At 46.1% G+C, this 20,168-nt stretch overlaps 1 long non-coding RNA gene across 1 annotated transcript; it reads right to left on the reverse strand.

Moving 5' to 3' along the window:
- Positions 1-2,013: 2,013 nt before the first annotated feature.
- LOC112443517 (uncharacterized) lies at positions 2,014-16,079 on the reverse strand. Its single transcript, XR_003031921.2, has 5 exons — positions 15,883-16,079; positions 15,064-15,104; positions 12,065-12,194; positions 3,800-4,041; positions 2,014-2,330 (listed from the first exon to the last, which is right to left on the reverse strand). It is a non-coding gene; the product is annotated as an uncharacterized lncRNA (long non-coding RNA).
- Between the last annotated feature and the right edge of the window lie 4,089 nt (positions 16,080-20,168).

Genomic DNA, 20,168 nt, shown 5'->3' on the forward strand with positions numbered 1-20,168 from the left:
TACAGAGGATAGGCAATCACATGCTGGGACACATCCAGTGTGAATGTGGGTGGGTAGGAGACTGGGCCCTGCCAAGATGCCTATATCAGACATGCCATGGCACTGCTGCATCCTGCCCTGCCCTGAAGTGCTCCCCAGTCTTGACTTTTCCTGTTACCAGGAAACTGAGCTCTCCTCTTGGTGTGTTTTGAGCCAAAGGACACAACGAAGCCAAAGATCTGGAGAAGAAAGGATTTATTACTTGCAGCAAGTAAGGAGAGTACCAGGGAACTTTCTCAAAGTAGTTGTCTCCCCAGCAAAATTGGGGAAGTTTCAAGCTAAGGGTGCATGCGTATTCATGAAGGGGCTTGGGCAGTAGACATAGTCCAAGTCTTAGATGACTAAAGTCCTAAGAGCCAGAAAAAGTCAATAATCACCTTGGGTTCTAGGTGATCTGGTCATTGAATACTTCAGGCTGATCTTTACCCTTGACTCAGAACTGGGAGTCTTTACAATGGATATATTATCTTTGCTATTGTTACTTCTCTTGCAGACAATGTTTCTGCACTCAATGTTCCCTTAAGATAATTAATTATGAGACAAGGATGAGCACTGCTTGCAGGGTTATTTCACAAAATGGCTTAGGTCAGAAATGGCTTCTCTTATGTCCAGAATGCTGTGACTGGTTCTCTTTCTCTGGGGACCACCTACCCTATCTCCTTACATTCCCATGTACCCCTCTAAGCTTCTGTCAGGAAAAAGGGCAGCATGGATTACTTGGGGGAGTGGGGTCAGGGAGCCAGGTGGTGGGGTGGCTGTAATCACTGGACAGTGGTGGGGAGGGGGAGGCCAAGCAGGTCTGGGGTATCACAGAGTAAAGAGCCAGGCAGCAGAGTACTTGTCCTAGGGAGACAGAGAGGTGGAGACGCAGCAGGAGGCAGGACCACAGGTGCCCCACGGTCCTATTAGAACTGACATATAAGACCCCGAGGGCTTCCCTGGTGGCTCAGATGGTAAAGAATCTGCCTGCAGTACAGGAGACTCAGTTTTGACCCCTGGGTTGGGAAGATCCCCTGGAGAGGGAAATGGCTACTCACTTCAGTATTCTTGCATGGAGAATTCCATGAACACAGGAGCACGGTGGGCTGCAATCCATGGGATTGCAAAGAGTCAGACACAACTGAGCAACTCACACACACACATACACACAAAACCCCAAATCACACATGTAATTGTCAGCACTCTCAAGATGGTGACTATTAAGCATTATATGGCTCAGGGCAGGGCACCTCTCAGGGTGGCATTGTGTGACTGCAGTACTTGAATGCCCTTGAAGCCAGCTCTGGATGAGATGGATGTCACGTAGTAATTTGACATCATGTTTCCTATCACAGGTAAAGCCTGGCAATCAGATCCCACCCCTACCTGTCATTAGTTCTGTGACCTTGGGCAAGTCCTTTAACCTGTCCAAGCCTCAGTGTATGCATCCATAAAATGGGATAAATGATAGAACCCAACTCATAGAGTTGTTGCAAAGATTATAGATGTTGCAAATAGGGTTTAGCTTGGTGCTTGGCATAAAGCAAAGCCTTAAAAAAACTGTTAGCTGTTGCTCGCAAAGTGACTTTGAAAGAGAAGCATCCTTTTCCCCATTTATCTCTTGAAGAAGTTCTTCACACTTTTCCAAGGCTCAGGGATCCTCCATTTCCTTTCTTCACAGGACCTGGTGAATGGCTGAATGAAACAAACCAACAGGGCAGGGTTCCACCAACATAAATTAGAAAGTGGATGACTTAGCCACACCCAGACTTCTGTGCTGGCAAAGCATTACTCCTGTCACAGATTCAGCTTGGGCCCAGTCTCCTAAGAGAAGCTGGAAGGCAGTGACATGGCTTCTATCTAGGCTTACCTGTCCCTTCTCACAAGCTGGTTTCACTCCGTTTTCCCAAGAAGGTCTTCTCTAAACTCCCTCTGAGAACTCAAACTCTATCACCATCCGCATGACCTTGAATGAACCACATCTAATAGTTTCTCTTAGGTGTTTAGTGACATCTTTTTACTAGAAGATCAGCTCCCTGAGGACAAGGTCTGGGTCTGGTTTTGCATAGTGTTGAATCTCCCAGTGCCTAGCATGATCCCTGACTTGTGGGAGACAATAAATGTTTGTCCAATCATTGGAAGGGTGGATGGATAAATGAACAGGTAGAAGGAAGAGATGGTTCTATTTTGTGAACTCTGAGTTCTTTCCCAGCTCTGACGGTCTGTTATGCTATAAGTCCACTTCATTGTTTCTACTTCTTCCCTTGAAGGATAAAGTTGGAAACTTCAGGGCCTCCTCCTCCATGATGGGCCTGCAGGAGGAAACCAGATCAGAAGTGTAGGGTGAGTTGGTTTACTATCCCTGATTTAATGAGGGATTGACCGCTGGATCGACTAGTGCCATCTTGGTCTTAGTGAAGCTTTTCTTCCAGGTCACATTACCTCTTATGTGTCTATGGCTCCCACTCCATTCCCAAGGTGCTAGGGATCACCAAGGGTCTCAGGGACTGAAGCAAATTCTCTGGTCAAAGAAGAGCTGTCTTCCTCCTGTATGATTGTGTGGCAACCTGCCCATGAGTGTTCCCCAGCAGGTGGCCATGAGAAGGACAACTGACTGGGCTGCCATGTGGCTCCCTGGCATTGGAATGGATGGTGGAACTCCCAGAGACCCAGAGTTTCTTGATCTCACTTAGCTGCTGTCTCCATGGTTCTCCTTCTCCCTCTTTCCTCCAGGGGTGGAATCTTTTAACGTTTATGGCATTGGGGACAAAAATGTGTTCTATAAGTATACATGGAAATACTGCTTTAAATTTAAACCCGTAGATGTTTTGAACTCAATAGTCAGAAACCTCCCTTCTCCCACTTTATTTTCTGATTCCATAGCATTGCTTATTCCCAAAGCAGTGGGTGATTCCGTGTATCTGCCCAAACTAAGGAGAAAAATGGCTAGGCTAAGGATTGCTTTTCAAACTTGAACGTGCCTGTCAGTCCCCTGGGGATCTTGTTCAACTACAGTTTCTGATTCAGTAGGTCTGTGGCAGGTCTGAGACAACCTTTCTAACAAACATCAAGAGTGATACCAATAAGTAAGGCCCAAGATGGTCACTTCAAATAGCAAGACTCTATGGGGGAAAAAAGTGAAATCCTAAGAGGGATGAGCAAGGAAGATTAGATACATCATACAATAATAGAATATTAGATGATTCTAATATTTCAAGACATTCTTGTACCTCACACAGACTTGAGTTCTAGAAACAAGTTTGACAAAGAGAGAGAGAGAGAGAGAGAGAGAGAGAGAGAGAGTTGTGTGTAGCCAACTGGTCAAACCCTCTGCTTTTGCTTCAAAGGGAGACTGAATAACAGACAGTGAAGAGTTGTTGTCAATAGTCCATTTGCACAGCCTGGGAAGGTCATAGGGTCTAAAGAGGAAAACTCAGGTACTGTTGCAGTGAAACATTTTCTCATGGCCCCAAGAGATTACCATTCAGAGACAGGAGGGGAGCTGCCTGAGTTCCCTACCCTGGGCTCTTTTTTAAATTAAAAACAAGAGTTGGCCCTCTTTCTGTCCATCTGCCCGCCAGCTGGACAGCACTTTGCTTGCCCTGCTGCTCTCACACACAGCTTCCCAAAAGCTCTGAGCTAATTGGAGCTGAGACAGGGAGATGACTTTGGGCTTGAAGTGGCATTGTGCTCCGGGTTCTTGGCAAGGATCCAGAGCCAAGGGATCATTTAGGACAACAGAAGAGAGAGGCACGAGGGCTCTTGAGTGGCCAGCACTTACAATTCGCAGAGTCTAGTGGGCTTGGACTTTGGGGCCACCAGAAGGATGGATGGCATCTTTCACAGGCTTCATGTTGTCCTTTATTTTATAAAGCCAGGAGGCAGTGACAGCCGCAAATGGATTAGATGCTCAAGAGCCCTTCTGAGCCACTTCTCCTCCGTCCGTTGGGATCTTCAGTTCAAAGACCCGCAAGAGTCCTTGCATGTTTCTCTTCAAGCCATACTCCAGCCAGCTTCTAAATCCTTCCAAAGAAAAATTAAGGAGGGCTTCAGAGAAGACTATATCCGCTCAGCTAATGAATAAAGATCTTGGCTTGTTTTCATAGGTGAAGGTCAGAATTGAGGTTTTGCTTGACTCTCCAGCTAATCAATCCTGGATCAGAGATTGCAAACCCAAATGCCTACAGGGGCCAGCAGGAAGCATAACGGTGCCAAGAGGAATGCATATGAGAAAACCAGAAGAAGGGGGCAGTTTCAGCTGATGGTTGTCATGTGGGTCTATGGCTCAGCTTTCCCAGGTCCTGGGCCTTGAGGGGAGATTCTAGAAACCTTTATTTTTTTTAAATAGTACTAATCACAGGGCTGATAAAATAATGTACCACACATTACTCTCAGAACTTTACATATTTTATAGTATTTGGTTCTCCATGGCACCAGGACGAAGATATTATTATTATCACCCCTATTCTACACATGAAGAAACTGAAGCCCAGGGAGATTAAACAACTTGCTCAGATCTTTCACCTGGGACAATGGCAGAGCTAAGATTTGAAATAGGCAATGTGGCTCCAAGTCATAATCCATGTTCCTAACCACCATGCTCTATGGCTGGTCAGAAAAGAAACTATTAGATTCTGCAGGTTCATACTTGTATTACTTTTCTATTGATGTATAACAAGTTAACTGCAAATTTAGGGGCTTAAAATTGCACCTTTTTATTAGTTCACCATTGTATAGCTCAGAAGTTGATGTCAACTTAATTGAGCTCTTTGCTTAGGGTCAGAATTAAGGTGACAAGTAGGCTGGCTCTTATTTCAAGGCTCCAGGGAAGAATCAGCTTCTAAGCTCATTCACATTGTTGGCAGAACTTGGTTCCTTGTGGGTGTACAGCTGGATGCCCCTTTCCCTGCTGGGTATAGGCCTGGGGGTATCTTAGCCTCTTGAAGCTGTTCTTGGGTGGTTAAACATAACCCAGTCCACTTCAAAGTGAAAAACAGCCTGTGAAATCCTTCTTGTGCTTTGAATCTCTCTACTTCCCTTCTGCTGCAGCCAGAGAAAGCTCTTAGCTTTTAAAGAACTCACTTGTTTGGGTTGGGTCCATCCAGATACTTGCCTTAATTAGGCCACTGACTTGGGAATTAAAGTTAATTCCATCTACAAAATATTTTCAGATTCCTGTTTGATGGAATAACAGGGGTGGGCCTCTTGGGGGTAGGGCCATGTTTAGGTTTCTGCTTACCATAGCACTTAAAAAAGTGTTAAAAATCTTGTTTATGGCAAACAAAACATCTAAGGAAAGGGGTTTGGGGTTTCTAAGCTCTGGTCCTTTCTTTTCTTTATGCAACAGCTGATTGCTCACTGAGTGCTAGCTCTATGCTGTGCCCTGGGAATACAGCAGCAAACAAGACAGACAACCTCGCCCTTGAACTCCCAGAGTCCGTGTCACTAGGGCATCCATGGGAGTTCCCTTGGGGAAGTGACGGTCACCATCCCTGGGCTCCAGTCCTGTTACTCTGCTGGAATATTTGTTTGTCTTCAATTTCATGCCCCACAAACCCTGTTTGTTTTTACTCTCTGTCCTGAATATTCATGACCACAAACGGCTCAGATTCCCTAATCAGTCTTCCATGTGAGCCACATTCAAACAGGGACCACATCTAACACCCCTGTTCTGATGTCTTGGCCAAAGCAAATAGAATTACGAATGAGCAGGAGCCTGCTAAATTCCCAGTCCCGTGAGACGGCTGCTCTAGACAGGAAAACTGAAGTCCCAGGAGCAGGGCACCAGATGCTGGTGGCACTGGGGGAGCAGGAAGAGAGGGGTAATTTCCCCACTGCCGATCTCTGCCAGCCCTGTGGTTTAAGATATCAGTAGGGAATTTCTCCCTCCATTTTGGGCTTAATATTCCTGAGATCTTGAGCTGTTACCTGCTACTAAAATATGATTATGCACAGCCAAATGGTCTGATCCAATATGCACAGCCTTGTGGTTAATATTCTCATTAGTTTGATTTCATTAGTATTTACTGAACTCCTTGCATTAGATGTTTTAGGAATTTAACTCATTTCTTTGCCTGACATACTCCTACCTTTCTGTGTACACATTCTGCCTCCATGTCACATTCTATATGGCCCAGAAATACATCTGTATATTTAAAAAATATATCATGTGCCAACATCCCTCCAAGTGTAACATCCAGGAGGAAACAGAATAGTGCAGATGTGGTCTAAGCAATGACCTTCTCTTTTGGAATTACCTGTCTTTCCTTTCTCTATGTTTCTCTTAACACTGAGTCCCCAGTGTTGGGATCATTGTGAGGATAAAGCCAGATCCCAGGGGACAGTTTCACTTGATTGAGAATCATCTCTTTTCTCTTGACTCCTGGGAAAATGTGGCCAGTCTCCCTGCAGGGTCCCCCTTTTGAGTCCAGCATGCTAGGGATCATAGGCAGACCAGCACAGTTTTATTTGCACAGAGGTTTGATAGTCCTATTAGGAGAGCTGATCACCAGCACTGAGTGAGACTCAGTGGACTAAAACCAGAAGAAGGAAAAGAGTGGATGGTAAACGTACATCCCTGAGCCTCCAGGACAGGGCTCTTTGCGTGCACGGTGCCCTGCGTGGGCCTGTATCATCTTACTGAATCCTCACAGTCACCCCAGAGGTGGGTCCTATAAATACCAGCACTTTAAAGACAAAGAAACTAAGGTTCAATGGAATTAGCCATCTGCCCAAGGAAATATAGGTAGCAAGCTTCTGTGCCCAGGTGGCAGAGAGTCAAGACTTCCTAAGACCCTCTGGGAACATGGCTTTCTATCAGCTAGGGGAGATCATCCACTGAGAACACTGAGGAGCAGAGTTCCTCTTCTTCCCAGCCCAGCCTTCCAGTCTCAGGGGAACAGTAGGGGGAATCTTTAATACTGAAACAAACAAACAAATAAGACTTTAAAAACACTTTCAATATTAGCATTTGAGGGGGCTAACTAGGAACAGAGAAATGAGCCCTGAACCTCTCCCAGGAGAGAGTGCTCATGGTTTTACTTTGTTTTAATTTTCTCTCCTGATGAAGAATTTGCCATGGTTAAAGAGGCACTGAATAAACAGAACTGTGACTGATGTTTTCCAATTTCCCTAGTGAAGTCCACGTTTTTTTCTTTTTTAGAGTCCCATCCATATTTTGACAGCTTCAATGTGGTTGCCCCTCTGGGAGGCTGTGGTAAAGGTTGGGATCTCCAACCTCTCCCTTTCCCCACATCGCCAGTGCTGTCAAGGGCCCGAAGAATCAGAAATTGGTGGGCGGCGGGGCGGGGAGGAATGAGGGAGACAGCAATGGGGTCCCACCAGATGCCATCAGCACTCATCTCTATCTGTGAAGGCGGCTCCCAAATGATACTGGGGCTCTGCTCATGTGTGTTCTCCTTTTAGGACAGAGATTCTGGGCAGGACAGACTGCTGTGGGCTGAATGTGCCTCCCTAACGTTCATATGTTGAAATCCTAACCCCCACGGTGATGGTATTAGGAGGTGGAAGCCTCTGGGACGTGATTAGACCGTAAGAGAGAGCACAGCCCTCATGGATGGGATTAGTGCCCTTATGAAAGAGGCCCTAGAGAGCTCCCTCATCCCTTCCCCCGCAGGAGGACACAGTGAGAACAGCCGTCTATGGCCCAGGAAGTAGGCTCTCACCAGATACCGAATCTTCTAGTACCTTGATCTTGGACTTCCCAGCCTCCAAAATCCTGAGAAATAATTTTCCATTGTTTATCAACCACCCATTCTATGGTATTTTTAATAATAGCGGCCTGGATGGACTAAGACACACCCTCCACCAGTATGAATGAATAGACCACACCCAGCTCTGCACACTCCGGTGAGAGAACTTGAGGCATTATCTCCATCATCTCCCAGGGCTCGCCCGAGGAATGAGCCCCCAAAGGAGGTTCCCTGATGATGCCCCCTACCTGCTCTTCTCCCTTTCCCTATTCACTGCCTCCCCGCAACCCTGGTGCCCCCTCCCAAACAAACTGTACTCAAATCTTTGCCTCAGGGACTGAGTCTAGGAAAAGGGCTTCATGGCAGAGAGCACTCTGGGGAAATCCAAACTGAAAAGCAAGAGTCAGAAACCTAGCAGAGAGTAACCACAATAACATTAGAGGGGAAAGTTCAGGAAAGACCCACCCAGAAGCACAAAGCCAGAGGGGGCTTTGATTCAGAGGGTCAGTGTCTGCCAGAAGGAATATCTCTGTTCTCTTATTGTCAGAGGCTTGAAGGCCCTTCTCAGAAGTGCACCCGCCATCTGCCTTCATCCTGCTCGGCCTTTTCTGGTGGGTGGGCAACGTGCCAGGAAGCCCAGCTGGGCTAAAGTTGAGATCTCTGTAGCTGGTATGTGTTGTGCGTGTGCGCAGGCCTGGGGGCTGACTTAACACAAGAAAAAGTCCAAGGATTAGCCTCAGCCTCCCCTGGGAGGGGCACAAATGGGGTAACATGGGCAAGTCGCCTGTCCTGGCAGCAGAGACAGATGCAGAGTTCAACAAGAGTTATTGGCAAGATTCTCCCACTTGTTCACGCCTGGCATAACATATTCAAAGCCCCAGTCTTACTATGCCTTTCCTTCTGAGTCAGAATATGTCAGAATCAATGCCATGACCTGGGCCTTTTTCCCCTCCACTCACAGATTGAGGCTCCCTAATCCCTCCAACTCCATTCCCTCTGTACCCCATCTTTCTGCTCTTCTCCATAAAGATCCCTCCTCAGTACACAGGTTCTCTGCAGTCATGGTCTAGACTCACTAAGCAGCAGGCCTAAGTGCTGTAAATGAGGATCAAATTAAGTTCTGTTTAAAATCCCATTTAGCTTCAATTTTTTCAGATGAGAACACTAAATGCACAGAAAGGTTGAATAAGAGGCACAGTGTCACACAGCTAGTGTGGTCCATTAGGGATTTGATGTCAGGATTGGTTACCTCTGAAACTTGGGTTCTTACCTGCTCTGCTCTTTTGTCTCCTGGAAGTTTGTTCAGTTGCAGGTATAAATATCTGAAGTAGGTGGCAATTCTAATTGGACCTGGAGTTTGTAAAGCACTTTACTGTTGACAAAGCCCTTAAATCTCTTTGATATACCTCTCACCATGACTCTGTGATCTGGACAAGAATTATTAGGCTGCAGTGCTCAGGGCAGTAAGTAAACAGTAGTCACTGGTAGTAGCAGCATTGTGTTCCTTTTACATGTGAGGGAACTAAGCCTCAGTTCAAGTGCCTTGGCAGAGACACCCGGCGAGTGAGGAGCTGCGTGTTAGGACCTGCGCATAGCTTGCCCTCTCTCTCTTTCTCTTTCTCTGTCCAGTGACCAGTCTGGTACATTCTCCCAGCAAGTCCCTGGACCCCTGCTCTCTTCTTCAAAGCCTGTTGGCTGATTTTCAGCGGAATACACAGAGCTTTCAAGGAAGTATTTATCCCCTACTTTCAGCTCAGCATGGAAATCAGAAACAGAATGTCAAAAACACAAAGGGTTCAGGTTGCACTGCTGCTGGAATGCAAAATCAGGAAACTTTGCTTCCTTCTCTTGAGAGGTTGTAACAAGATGGCTGGAAATTAACTTGGAATTTTCTGGGGCATGGGAAGGAGGAGACAGAAGTACAGAAATGGTTCATCGGTGCCTGCTCTGATTGGAAAGCTGGTTCCATGCTAAGTGATGCTGTGTGGACATATCTTTCCCACAATACTGGTTGGGGAGCCCACAGGGGTGAGCAGGGAGAAAAAGAAAAGGTTTGATAATGTTATGGTCCACATTTCCTATCTTTCCAATGTAAGAGCTTGACTATCCTCAGCAGTGGTTCTCCCCTGAAGGTGACTTTGCCTCCCAGGGGACATTTTTGGTTGTTACAAATAGGGCATGGGGGTGGACAATTTGGTAGATAGAGGCTGGACATCCTTCATGCACAGGACAAATCATCTGATCAAATGTCAGTAGTGCCCAAGTATCTTGAATATTCTTCCCAAATTAATCCTACCATCAGAGAGTAGTGGAAACAGAAAACATATACTGTGTTTTGAGGGTGCCAAGGTGATGTATCTTTGAAGTGTTTTATCTGAAAATTGCAGTGTTACTCTGATATTGTGATTTATAATAAGAAATTTATATTTGGTCTTCATGCCTTTTCTTATCATAGAGCTGCTAAGATTCTTGGAATTTCCTATGCTGAGATCTATAAAGATGTCTTTTGTTATATTAATTAGGTGACTTTGTGGAGGTGCCTCAGAATGGGTGAATGGGGAGTTGGTTGCCAGGGGAGTCAGCCAGTGATTAGAGGACTAGAACTCAAGGGAGGTGAGAGGAGCTGGAGACTGAGTTGAGTCACCAATGGTCAGTGATCTAACCAAACTTGTCTATGTAATGAAGGCACCATAAAACCCCAGAAAGGGCTAGGTTTGCAGAGCTTCTGGGTTGATGACTACATGGAGGTGCTGGGAGGGTGGCGTGCTTTGCCCATCTGGCTGTTTCTGAGTCATATCCTTTTATAATAAATGCATGACCTAGAAGATAAAATGTTTCTCTAAGCTACCTTAGAAAATTAATGGAACCCATGGAAGGGGTCATTGGAATCTCCAGTCTGTAGAAGTAGAGAATGGTTGGACCTCTCACCTTTAGCTGGTTGGTCAAAGTCCCACAGATGATAACCTGGATTTGCAATTGGCCTCTTGCCTGGAAAATCCCATGGACAGAGGAGCCTGGTGGGGCAGTCCATGTGGTCGCTAAGAGTTGGACACGACTGAGAGACTTCACTTTCACTTTTCACTTTCATGCATTGGAGGAGGAAATGGCAACACACTCCAGTGTTCTTGCCTGGAGAATCCCAGGAACGGGGGAGCCTGATGGGCTGCCGTCTATGGGGTTGCACAGAGTTGGACACGACTGAAGCGACGCAGCAGCAGCAGCAGCAGCAATGGGCCTCTGAAGTGGGGCCAGAGGGGGCAGTCCCATGGAACTGAACCCTTAATCTGTGGGATCTGATGCTCTTTCCAGGTAGTATCAAGATTTGAATTGTAGGACCTCAGAGAATTGTTGGGTGGTTTTGGGAAAACTCACAAATTGAACTTGTTGTAAGAACCCTAATTACACTATATGCTGATTCACAACACACTCATTTATCTTTTCATTCATTTGACTAAGCTCTACTGAGCATTTTTGCTCTGTGCCTATGTGCCATGCCTGTGTTACACAAAAATTGAGTTTAACTCTTGATGAGTGTTGAGCCAGAAGATACAACCAAACCAAAGATCAGGAGAAGGAAGAATTTTTTACATGTAGCAAGTCAGACACTGGGGATTTTTCCTGATGCAGTGTCTCCCCGAACAGTAAAATTGGGGACCTTTAAGCTATGGGTACATGCATATCCATGGAGGGGCCTCAGCAGAAGAGAATTCAGCATAGAATTGGGGCAAAGGTTGACAGAGTCTAAGCTTTAGTTGATTGAAGCCATGAGATTTAGAGAAGGTCAATATTCCATCGTCCACCTGGTTATGGACCTTAGTTCCTGTAGAACTCAAAAATACGTGTCATATAGTTATGTATATCCTTTGAGGACTGTTTTATTGCTGAAATGTTGTTTCTTGACTGCTTTTCCTTTGTTCCTCCATTTCACTTCCCTTACAACCATTAATTACTGAGACCTCTTCAAGGGCAAGCAGGGTTAGATCACAAAATGGTTAAGGCCAAAAATGGCTTCTCCTATGTCAAGAAAGCCATGCTTGGTTCTCTTTCTCCAGGGACCCCCCTACCCTGTCCTCTTAAGACTCATTCTGGGGCTCTTTTTTTGTTTTGCAATAGTATGATCCTCTCATTTTTCTGGTCTTAGCTCATGTATCACCTTCTCAGAGAGTCTTCCCTCCCATCTAAAGCAATTCACCCCTTCCTGTTATTCCCATTATCCCCATTTTACAGGTGAGAAAAATGAGGTAGAATTTTTTCACTTATTTTCTAAATGAATAAAGAAAGTCGCCCCCCTGCCCAAGCTGTGCGATGCTATAACTTGGCATATAGTTACTCACCGCATGCTCCAGGGGATGATGATCCCAGCTGAGATGTTTAGAGAAATGTGCACATTCCGTAGGATCTGGTGCAGGCTGTAACTTCCTCACAAGCTCTTTGATCTTGAGGAAGTCAAGTCCTCATTCTGAGCTTCAAGTGTGTGTTTTGTTTTGTTTTGTTGTAAAAAAAAAAAAAAAAGAGATTGGGTTAGGTCTTATTTTTTCCCCTCAAATTATGCCCCTTAAAACATTGCTGAAAAATATTATTAGATTTTTGTCCCCCCAAAATTGAGGGTCTCCAGTCAAATATATGTGGGAAATGCTTTAAATTAAGATTTTTTTTTTAATGCAGAACTTATCAGAGCCTTTCATAGGCTACTGTCGGGTGTGAATGCCCAGAAGGAATATGTCTTTTTCATTATTTCCCAAACATATCTATTCAAGGAAACCAGTTTCTGAGAAGCACATTGTAGGACTTGAGTCCCTCTCAACATATGCCTTGAGCAATGTCGGGCTGTATCATTACTAGGCACTGCCTCCCACCCCTGCCCCCACCCCAACCCCTTACATTCAGAATCTCTATGGTGAATACAGGGTAGTGAGCATCAGTTATTCTCAACTGTAGACTCGGCATTTGTATTTAAGTGCTTGCTGCTCTCCCATAGCTGAGGTTTCTCTCCTGCCTTGGCACTTTATTTCACCCCTCTTATTTCTAGTGTCAGGGCCTGTGTCTTGTTCTGGTCAACAGAGTGAGAGCAAGAGGCAGGATGTCTCTAAACCATCCCCAGGTCCTCCACCCTGTTTCTCCCTCAACTCCCAGCCAGATGCTAGGATCCAGTGAGGCACCTCAAAGTCCTAGGAAATGGTAGGGCCACCAGGTGGAAAGGATCCAGGCTTCTAAAAGCTGTGTGGCCTGGAGAGGGGTGAGAAGTTAACCCACTATTGTCTGAAGCTGCTGAGACTTGGGGCTCGTTTGTTACAGCACTTAGCCTAGACTGACAAACAGGGGTCATTCAGAGAGAACTTCCTGATCAGCTCACAGTCTGAATGGAGATGAAGAGCTGACCTCTCCCTTTTTCACACCCCCTGTCTCTGACCACAGGCCACCCCTGAGGTTAATAGGGGTCTTGTGTTTCCTGGTGTCAGTAACCGGAGGCAAGGAAAGAATGTAATGCTGTCCCTCAGGCAGCGGAGCCTTTAATAATGAGGGCTGACGTTTACCAGGACTCTCTCCCTCCCTTTCTTCATTTAATTTGGAACCAAAAGCAGGATGACCAAAAAAGAAAAAAATCCCCGGAAATCTGTGAACTCTTGTCAAGCAACCCAAGTTTCTTTTGGCTCTTGTCAGTTTCCTGAGGATAAAACGAGTCCCTCTTGACACCTGTCAAGACACTGGCACTTCCCACCTGCCTGTGGTTAAGATGCTGACAGCTCTTGTTGGCCAAGTGTGGGAGCAGAGAGTTGTGCAAGGATCGGGTCTCTGTTGTATATCAGACACTGGGATGCCCAGGGCTGCTGGGGCTGCCAAGTCCCCTTACTGGGCACTCCAAAGTTCTGTGCCTGGTCACAGGAAGAGGCAGAGCCCATGTGGGAGGACTTTCCCAGAAACCTGTGTGTCTGGGATTCAGCACTGGGCACCCTTGAGGAGAGGAGGCAGACTAGGATAGACTGGGTTCAGCTCCATCTGTCTCTGGCTCCTGTTTGGCATCTTGGCTATGAGCTAGGAGCCCTCTGCAGTTCCCTGCCTTTCTCGGCAGCTGCTCCACAGGGGACAGGAAAATCGCTCTCCTTCCAGTGGACCAGTCAGGGAAGGAGCCTTCTCTAGGAGTCCATGGGCCAGAAGCCATCCGGGGTGGCCAAGATCAACAGACCAGACCAGGCAGGCATCTGAATCTTCACACTGAGCTTTGTCTTTATTCACCCAGCATGGCTGCTCCAGGCTGAGATATTAGCCCAGATAAACTCAACATGAAAATCATAATCCAGCAAGTCATGGCCATTCTTGTCAATTCTCTTAAAGGTTAATCTGCTTTTCTCCTTATTAATGAAGGGCCTCAGAAAGGCAGCCGGGCCTCTCCCATATTTTGGTAGATTTGGGCTAATAGGCTATTTTATTTCCATGGTAACAGCTTCCAGTGTTACAAGAAGATAATTTTGCAGACAAAAGATTTGTGAGTCTTATTATTCTGCAGGGATCTGACTGCGAGGCTGGGAACGTGGGTTCAAGGGCTGCCCAGGATTGCAAGTTCAATCCATTCTGGGCACCAGTCTGCCTTCAGCTTCTGGTATCAAGGCTTGTTAGGGGGACACATTGTAGGAAATTGCCAGGGACAGAATAAAGATATTCTTTGGAAGACAATGCCCTAAATTCATTCTCTGATCAGCCAGTGGGATTTGAGTGAGAAGTGGCTTGGTAACTTAGAGTAATTGCTGACACAACAGGGGCTTTGGCCCTGTGGAGTGAGCTGGGAGCCAGCCTGCTTAGTGTGAGGGTCTCTGGGTGAGAAGCCCCTATGCCATGCCATCTTCCTTCTCATCTCCTAGTCTTGGGGCAGACCAGCAGAACCCTCTCCTCTCCTTCATTCAGCGCCTACTTCATAACCACCAGCTTGGGACCAGGCAAGTTACAGGGAGACAAAAGATGAACAAAACAGGCATGACTCTAGCTTTGACTTTCTTGGTGTGTTAGGGAGTGGGTGGATTGAATAGAGACAGAAAGCCAGGAAATGGCAGCACTATGTGTTATGTGTTATAACAGGATGCTATGGGGAAACACTCTAGGTCAGGAAAGACACACAGGGAAAGAGCTCTTATAGATGGACTTAAGAGCTGTGTAGGGGTGAAAGCTGCTCAGCCATTAACTAAGTGTCTATTGTGAGCCAAGCATAATCCTAGATACTTGAGATTCAAACATAAAGAAAACGAGATAGATTCTTGATTTATACCCTGTTAAGGGTTCCATCCCTGGGTTGGGAAGATCCCCTGGAGAAGGAAATGGCAACCCATTGCAGTATTCTTACCTGGAGAATCCCATGGATGGAGGAGTCTGGTGGGCTACAGTCTATGGGGACACAAAGAGTTGGACATGACTAAGCAATTAACACTTCACTTCAAAGAGATATTAATCAACTTTGTAAATTATGACTGAGGCCAGTGCTAGCAGGTGGAAGTTCTTAATGCAATGAGAAGCAGTGACATGGGAATTTGACCAAGGCCAGCATTCGTTTCTTATGTATGGTTGAGCAGGTTGCACACTGCACAACTCTAGGAAGAACTGGTGTACCACTGTCTCCCTGGCACTTGGCACAAAGTAAGTCTCATCGAGCAAGTATTGAATGCATGAATGTGGGCATCAGAGGATAGCCATCCCAGAGCTCAGTGTGCAGCATTACATAAAGTCCAGAAGACATAGTGCCACTTGACAGAGAGCAACATTCAGATAAGGAGATAAGACCAGCTTAGAAGGAGGATTAAAACTTGACCCCTAAACAGGAAGCAAAGCGTAATGTGATCACAAGGGGGAAAATGCCCTTCACTGAGACTATTGTGAAGATATAATGACATGATCAATGTCAGCTTGCTCTGAATGGTTGAAGATACTTCATAAATACCAGGGGCAGTAATTCAACGTTAGAAGGGCCAACAGAGAGGAGGTCATATCAATGAAGGTAATACATGGATGAGCTAGAGTACAAATTAAACACAGGTTTCAGAGCATCCATCCCACATAAAAACCTATATATACATGTTCATAATAGCTTTACTCATAGTAGCAAAACCTGGAAACAATCCTGATGTTCTTCACCAAGTAAATAGGTAACAAACTGGTCCATCCATACCATTGAATACTATTCAATAATCAGAAGAAACAAACTATTTATGCAGGTAACAACTGGATGAATCCCCAGAAATTTTTCCTGAGGGAAAAGACCAGTCCAAAAGGAGCATAAGACTCTTGACAAAATTCTAGAACTCGAGAACAGGTTTGTGGTTGCCAGGGGTTAGGGAAGAGGGAGAATGAGTTACTTGGAAGGGATATGGGGGTAGGCATTCTAAAAAAGCAACTGAATGGATCCTTCTGGATGTGATGGGATCCTTCTTGACCTCCACTGTGATGGTGCACATGCTACTCTACACATGTGATAAAATTGCACAGAGCTGAATACACAGACACACATACAAACGACTCCAAGTAAAACTGGGGCAATTGCAGTAAAGACCAGGGCCTGCATGGATGTCAAGAGCCCGCCTGTGGCAGTCCACTAGAGTTTTGCAAAACGTTACCATTGCAGAGAAGCTTACAGTGGCGCTCTCAGTATTCTGTCTTACAATCACATGAAACCAATTGTCAGAAAGAAGTTAAGTAGAAAAAACAACTTTGGTGTTTTCCAGCTTGGTTAAAAGTTGGAAGATGACCTGAGGGGCATTCCTTGCCATCTCCCACCCCCGCAACCCCTCCCGCACCCTACAACAGGATGGTTTTTCTGGAGACTCCTGGCATGTCACATAAACTACACAATCTGTTACAGACTGTAGCTCTAGCAGAGCTTTCTGGAAATGTGTGTTAGTTGCTCAGTCATGTTCAACTCTTTGCGACCCCATGGACTGTAGCCTGCCAGGCTCCTCCGTCCATGGGATTCTCCAGGCAAGAATACTGGAGTGGGTTGCCATTCCCTTCACCAGCGGATTTTCCTGACTCAGGGATAGAACCTGGGCCTCCCACATTTCAGGCAGATTCTTTACCATCTGCGCCACCAAGGAAGCCTTCTTTTCTGCCCGACCTCCCTATTTTCTGGAAGACCTCACGGCAACTCTTAGTGTCCCTTGTAGACACAAAACCAGTTTACTAGCTTCCAGACTGGCCAAATCTGAGGACATTTGCATTTTCGAACGGCAGGCTATGAAGTCACATGTGAGGGAGAATGCTCCTTTTGCAGCCTCTACTGCTACCTTGGGAAGATTCATGTCCTTGATTCTAGCTGCCTACTTTGCCACGCAGCTTCTGTGCTAGAGTGTCAGCACCATGAGGACAAGCAAATGGTGGCATGTTGCTCCTGTCTCCCTGGCCCACAGTTCCTGACATACAGATGTCCCTGTAGTGGCCATTTGTGATTTCTGCCTGTCCAGCCTCCAGCTGTCCTTCTGACAAGAGAATCTTGTTTTTCCTTTGGGTAACCACACATCCCTCATTACAGATAGCCTTGTGGGTTATTGTTGTTACTCAGTTGCTCAGTCATGTCCTACTCTTTGTGACCCCATGGACTGCAGCACGCCAGGCTTCCCTGTCCTTCACTATCTCCCGGAGTTTGCTCATTGTCCTAATTCCTACTGTGGTTAAAAGGGAGGCAGTAGACCCAAGCCAGGGCAATCAGAGTTGATGAGTGATGAGCCCTAGATTTTCATGGAAAATGTTTTAAAGGACAGGTTCTTTCTTTCCTCCGTGGTGATTGTTCTGATGGAATATCAGCTGAGAGCTATTGGGAGCTTTCTTGTTACCTTCCCTTGGAAGAGTTTGTCTAAAATGAAGCCAACGCAGCAAAAAGCAGAGCCAAGACATGGCAAGACAGCAGCTCCTAATGCATCATTTGAGAACCTGGATCTAGACTTGCCTGATCCCAATACATCCTTGAACTCTTCAACCATGTGGATTACTCTGGTGCCTTTTTTCCCTATGCCACTTCGTTTTGGCTTTCCGTCACTTGCAATCAAGACTCCTAAATCATCCACGTACTTGTAGATATTCAACAAAGGAATGCACAAACAAATGCCATGATGCAAATAAAGATTTATCATCTGCTATGTGGCAGGTGCTATTTTAAGATCCAAAGGAAGAAGCAAAGGAGCAGCAGAAACAACTACTTCCCTTGAAAGCCAAGTCTGTGGCCTGACGACCTAGAATTTGGGTCAATCCATCAATTATGGTGGCTGCTTGGTGGCCCTTTTCCTCTCAGTCCCCCTCTTTCCTTCTCCTACTACGCAACTGTGGCTCATGCCAGTACTAAGGCATGGCCCCATACCTGCTAACATCCATGCTCGTATTCACTCCTGAGGCCAAGTGACTTGGTGTGTCTGGTTATCAGATGCAAACTTTGTCACGGCAGGGATTTAGGCTAGACATTAGGGGGAATATTGTGGTACCAGATGGTGTTTCTGAAGAAGGTTGTCCTATTTTTGCAGTTTTAGGATTTGACAATAAATCAGCCTGGCAGGCCTCAGATGTGATTTGGCCTCAAAATCGTCTCTGTTAATCCTTGATGCTGTGTGTATCTGTCAAGATCCAAGCAGGAAAACAGAGCCCACTCTCAGCATGTGAACAAAGGAAATCTAACACAAGGAACTGATTACACAGATGAAGGAAGGGGCTGAAAAGCAAGCAACAAGGAACTAGGAGGCAACTTAGGGATTTGCAAGGGCCTGAGGACACCACCGTGATGAGGCTAGAGAGACAAAAGGGGCAGGTGGTGGCACCTAGGTCCAGGGCTGGTGTCACCCAGTGGAGGCTAGAGCTGTGGTGAGTGGAAGCCAGTGCCAAGGAAGACATATGGTCCATGTGACAGAAGCCACCAGAGACCAGAGGAGCAGAAAAACCCTACCTTTTCCTTCTTCATGCCTTCCAAATTCACAGCAGCTGTCTCCTGTTGGCCATGGCCAACCCAGTCCCTCTTGCTGTTGTCGTTGTTCAGTCACCCAGTTGTGTCCAACTCTTTGTGACCCCATGAACTGCAGCAGCCCAGGCCTCCCTGTCCCTCACCATCTCCTGGAGTTTGCCCAAGTTCATGTTCATTGCATCAGTGATGCCATCCAGCCATCTCATCCTCTGATGCCCTCTTCTCCTTCTGCCCTCGATCTTTCCCAACATCAGGGACATTTCCAATAAGTCATCTATTCATATCAGATGACCAACATACCAGAGCTTCAGCTTTAGCATCACTCCTTCCAGTGGATATTCAGGGTTGATCTCCCTTAAGATTGACTGGTTTGATCTCCTTCCTGTCTGTGGGACTTTCAGGAGTTTTCTCCAACACCACAGTTCAAAGGCATCAATTCTTTGGTGTTCTGCTTTCTTTATGGTCCAGCTGTCACAATCGTACATGACCACTGGGAAGACCAAAGCCTTGACTATATGAACCTCTGTCAGCAGAGTAATGTCTCTGCTTGTCAATACACTGTCTAGATTTGTTACTGCTTTCCTGTCAAGAAGCAATCATCTTCTGACTTCATGGCTGCAGTCACCATCTGCAGTGATTTTGGAGCCCAAGAAGAAGACATCTGTCACTACTTCCACCTTTTCCCCTTCTATTTGCCACGCAGTAATGGGGGCTGGATACCATGAACTTAGTTTTTTAAATATTTAGTCTTAAGCCAGCTCTTTCACTCTCCTCCTTCACCTTCATGAAGAGGTTCTTTAGTTCCTCTTCACTTTCTGCCATTAGAGTGGTATCACCCACATATCTGAGGTTGTTGATGTTTCTCCCGCCTATCTTGATTCTGGCTTGTAACTCATCTAACTCAGAATTTCTCATGATGTGCTCAGAGTATAGGTTAAACAAACACGGTGACAGCAGACAGCCCTGTCGTACTCCTTTTTCAATCTTGAAACAATCAGTTGTTCCACACAGGGTCCTAACTGTTGCTTCTTGACCTGCATACAGATTTCTCCAGAGACAGGTAAGATGGTCTGGCATTCCCATTGCTCTAAGAAGTTTCCACAGTTTGTCATGATCTACACAGTCAAAGGCTTTAGCATAGTTGATGAAACAGAGATAGACGTTTTTCTGACATTCCGTTGCTTTTTCTATAATCCAGAGAATGTTGCCAATCCAGCCCCTCCATTTGGCCACACCCGACTCAGCACCTCCCAGTGGTCACACCCAATGAAGAGCCTTCCACTGGCCCTGGGAGGCAGCCTGAAGTGGTCAGCCACCTGTGATAGATAGCAAAACCAGAATTGGGGAGAATGGATCAGAGAGCCACGAGACCCAAGACTTGCATACCTGTGTCACCCAAAAGCTACCATTTCTGGGTTCCCACATGCGACACTCCCTTTCTCACTTGGGAAGAAATGGACCTTTGGGATCCAAAGATGTCATCACCAAGTTTGTTAGCAATGGGGATCAGGTTCTAG

Source organism: Bos taurus, chromosome 22 (assembly GCF_002263795.3).
Source record: "Bos taurus isolate L1 Dominette 01449 registration number 42190680 breed Hereford chromosome 22, ARS-UCD2.0, whole genome shotgun sequence".
In the NCBI taxonomy this organism is placed as follows: Eukaryota; Metazoa; Chordata; class Mammalia; order Artiodactyla; family Bovidae; genus Bos; species Bos taurus.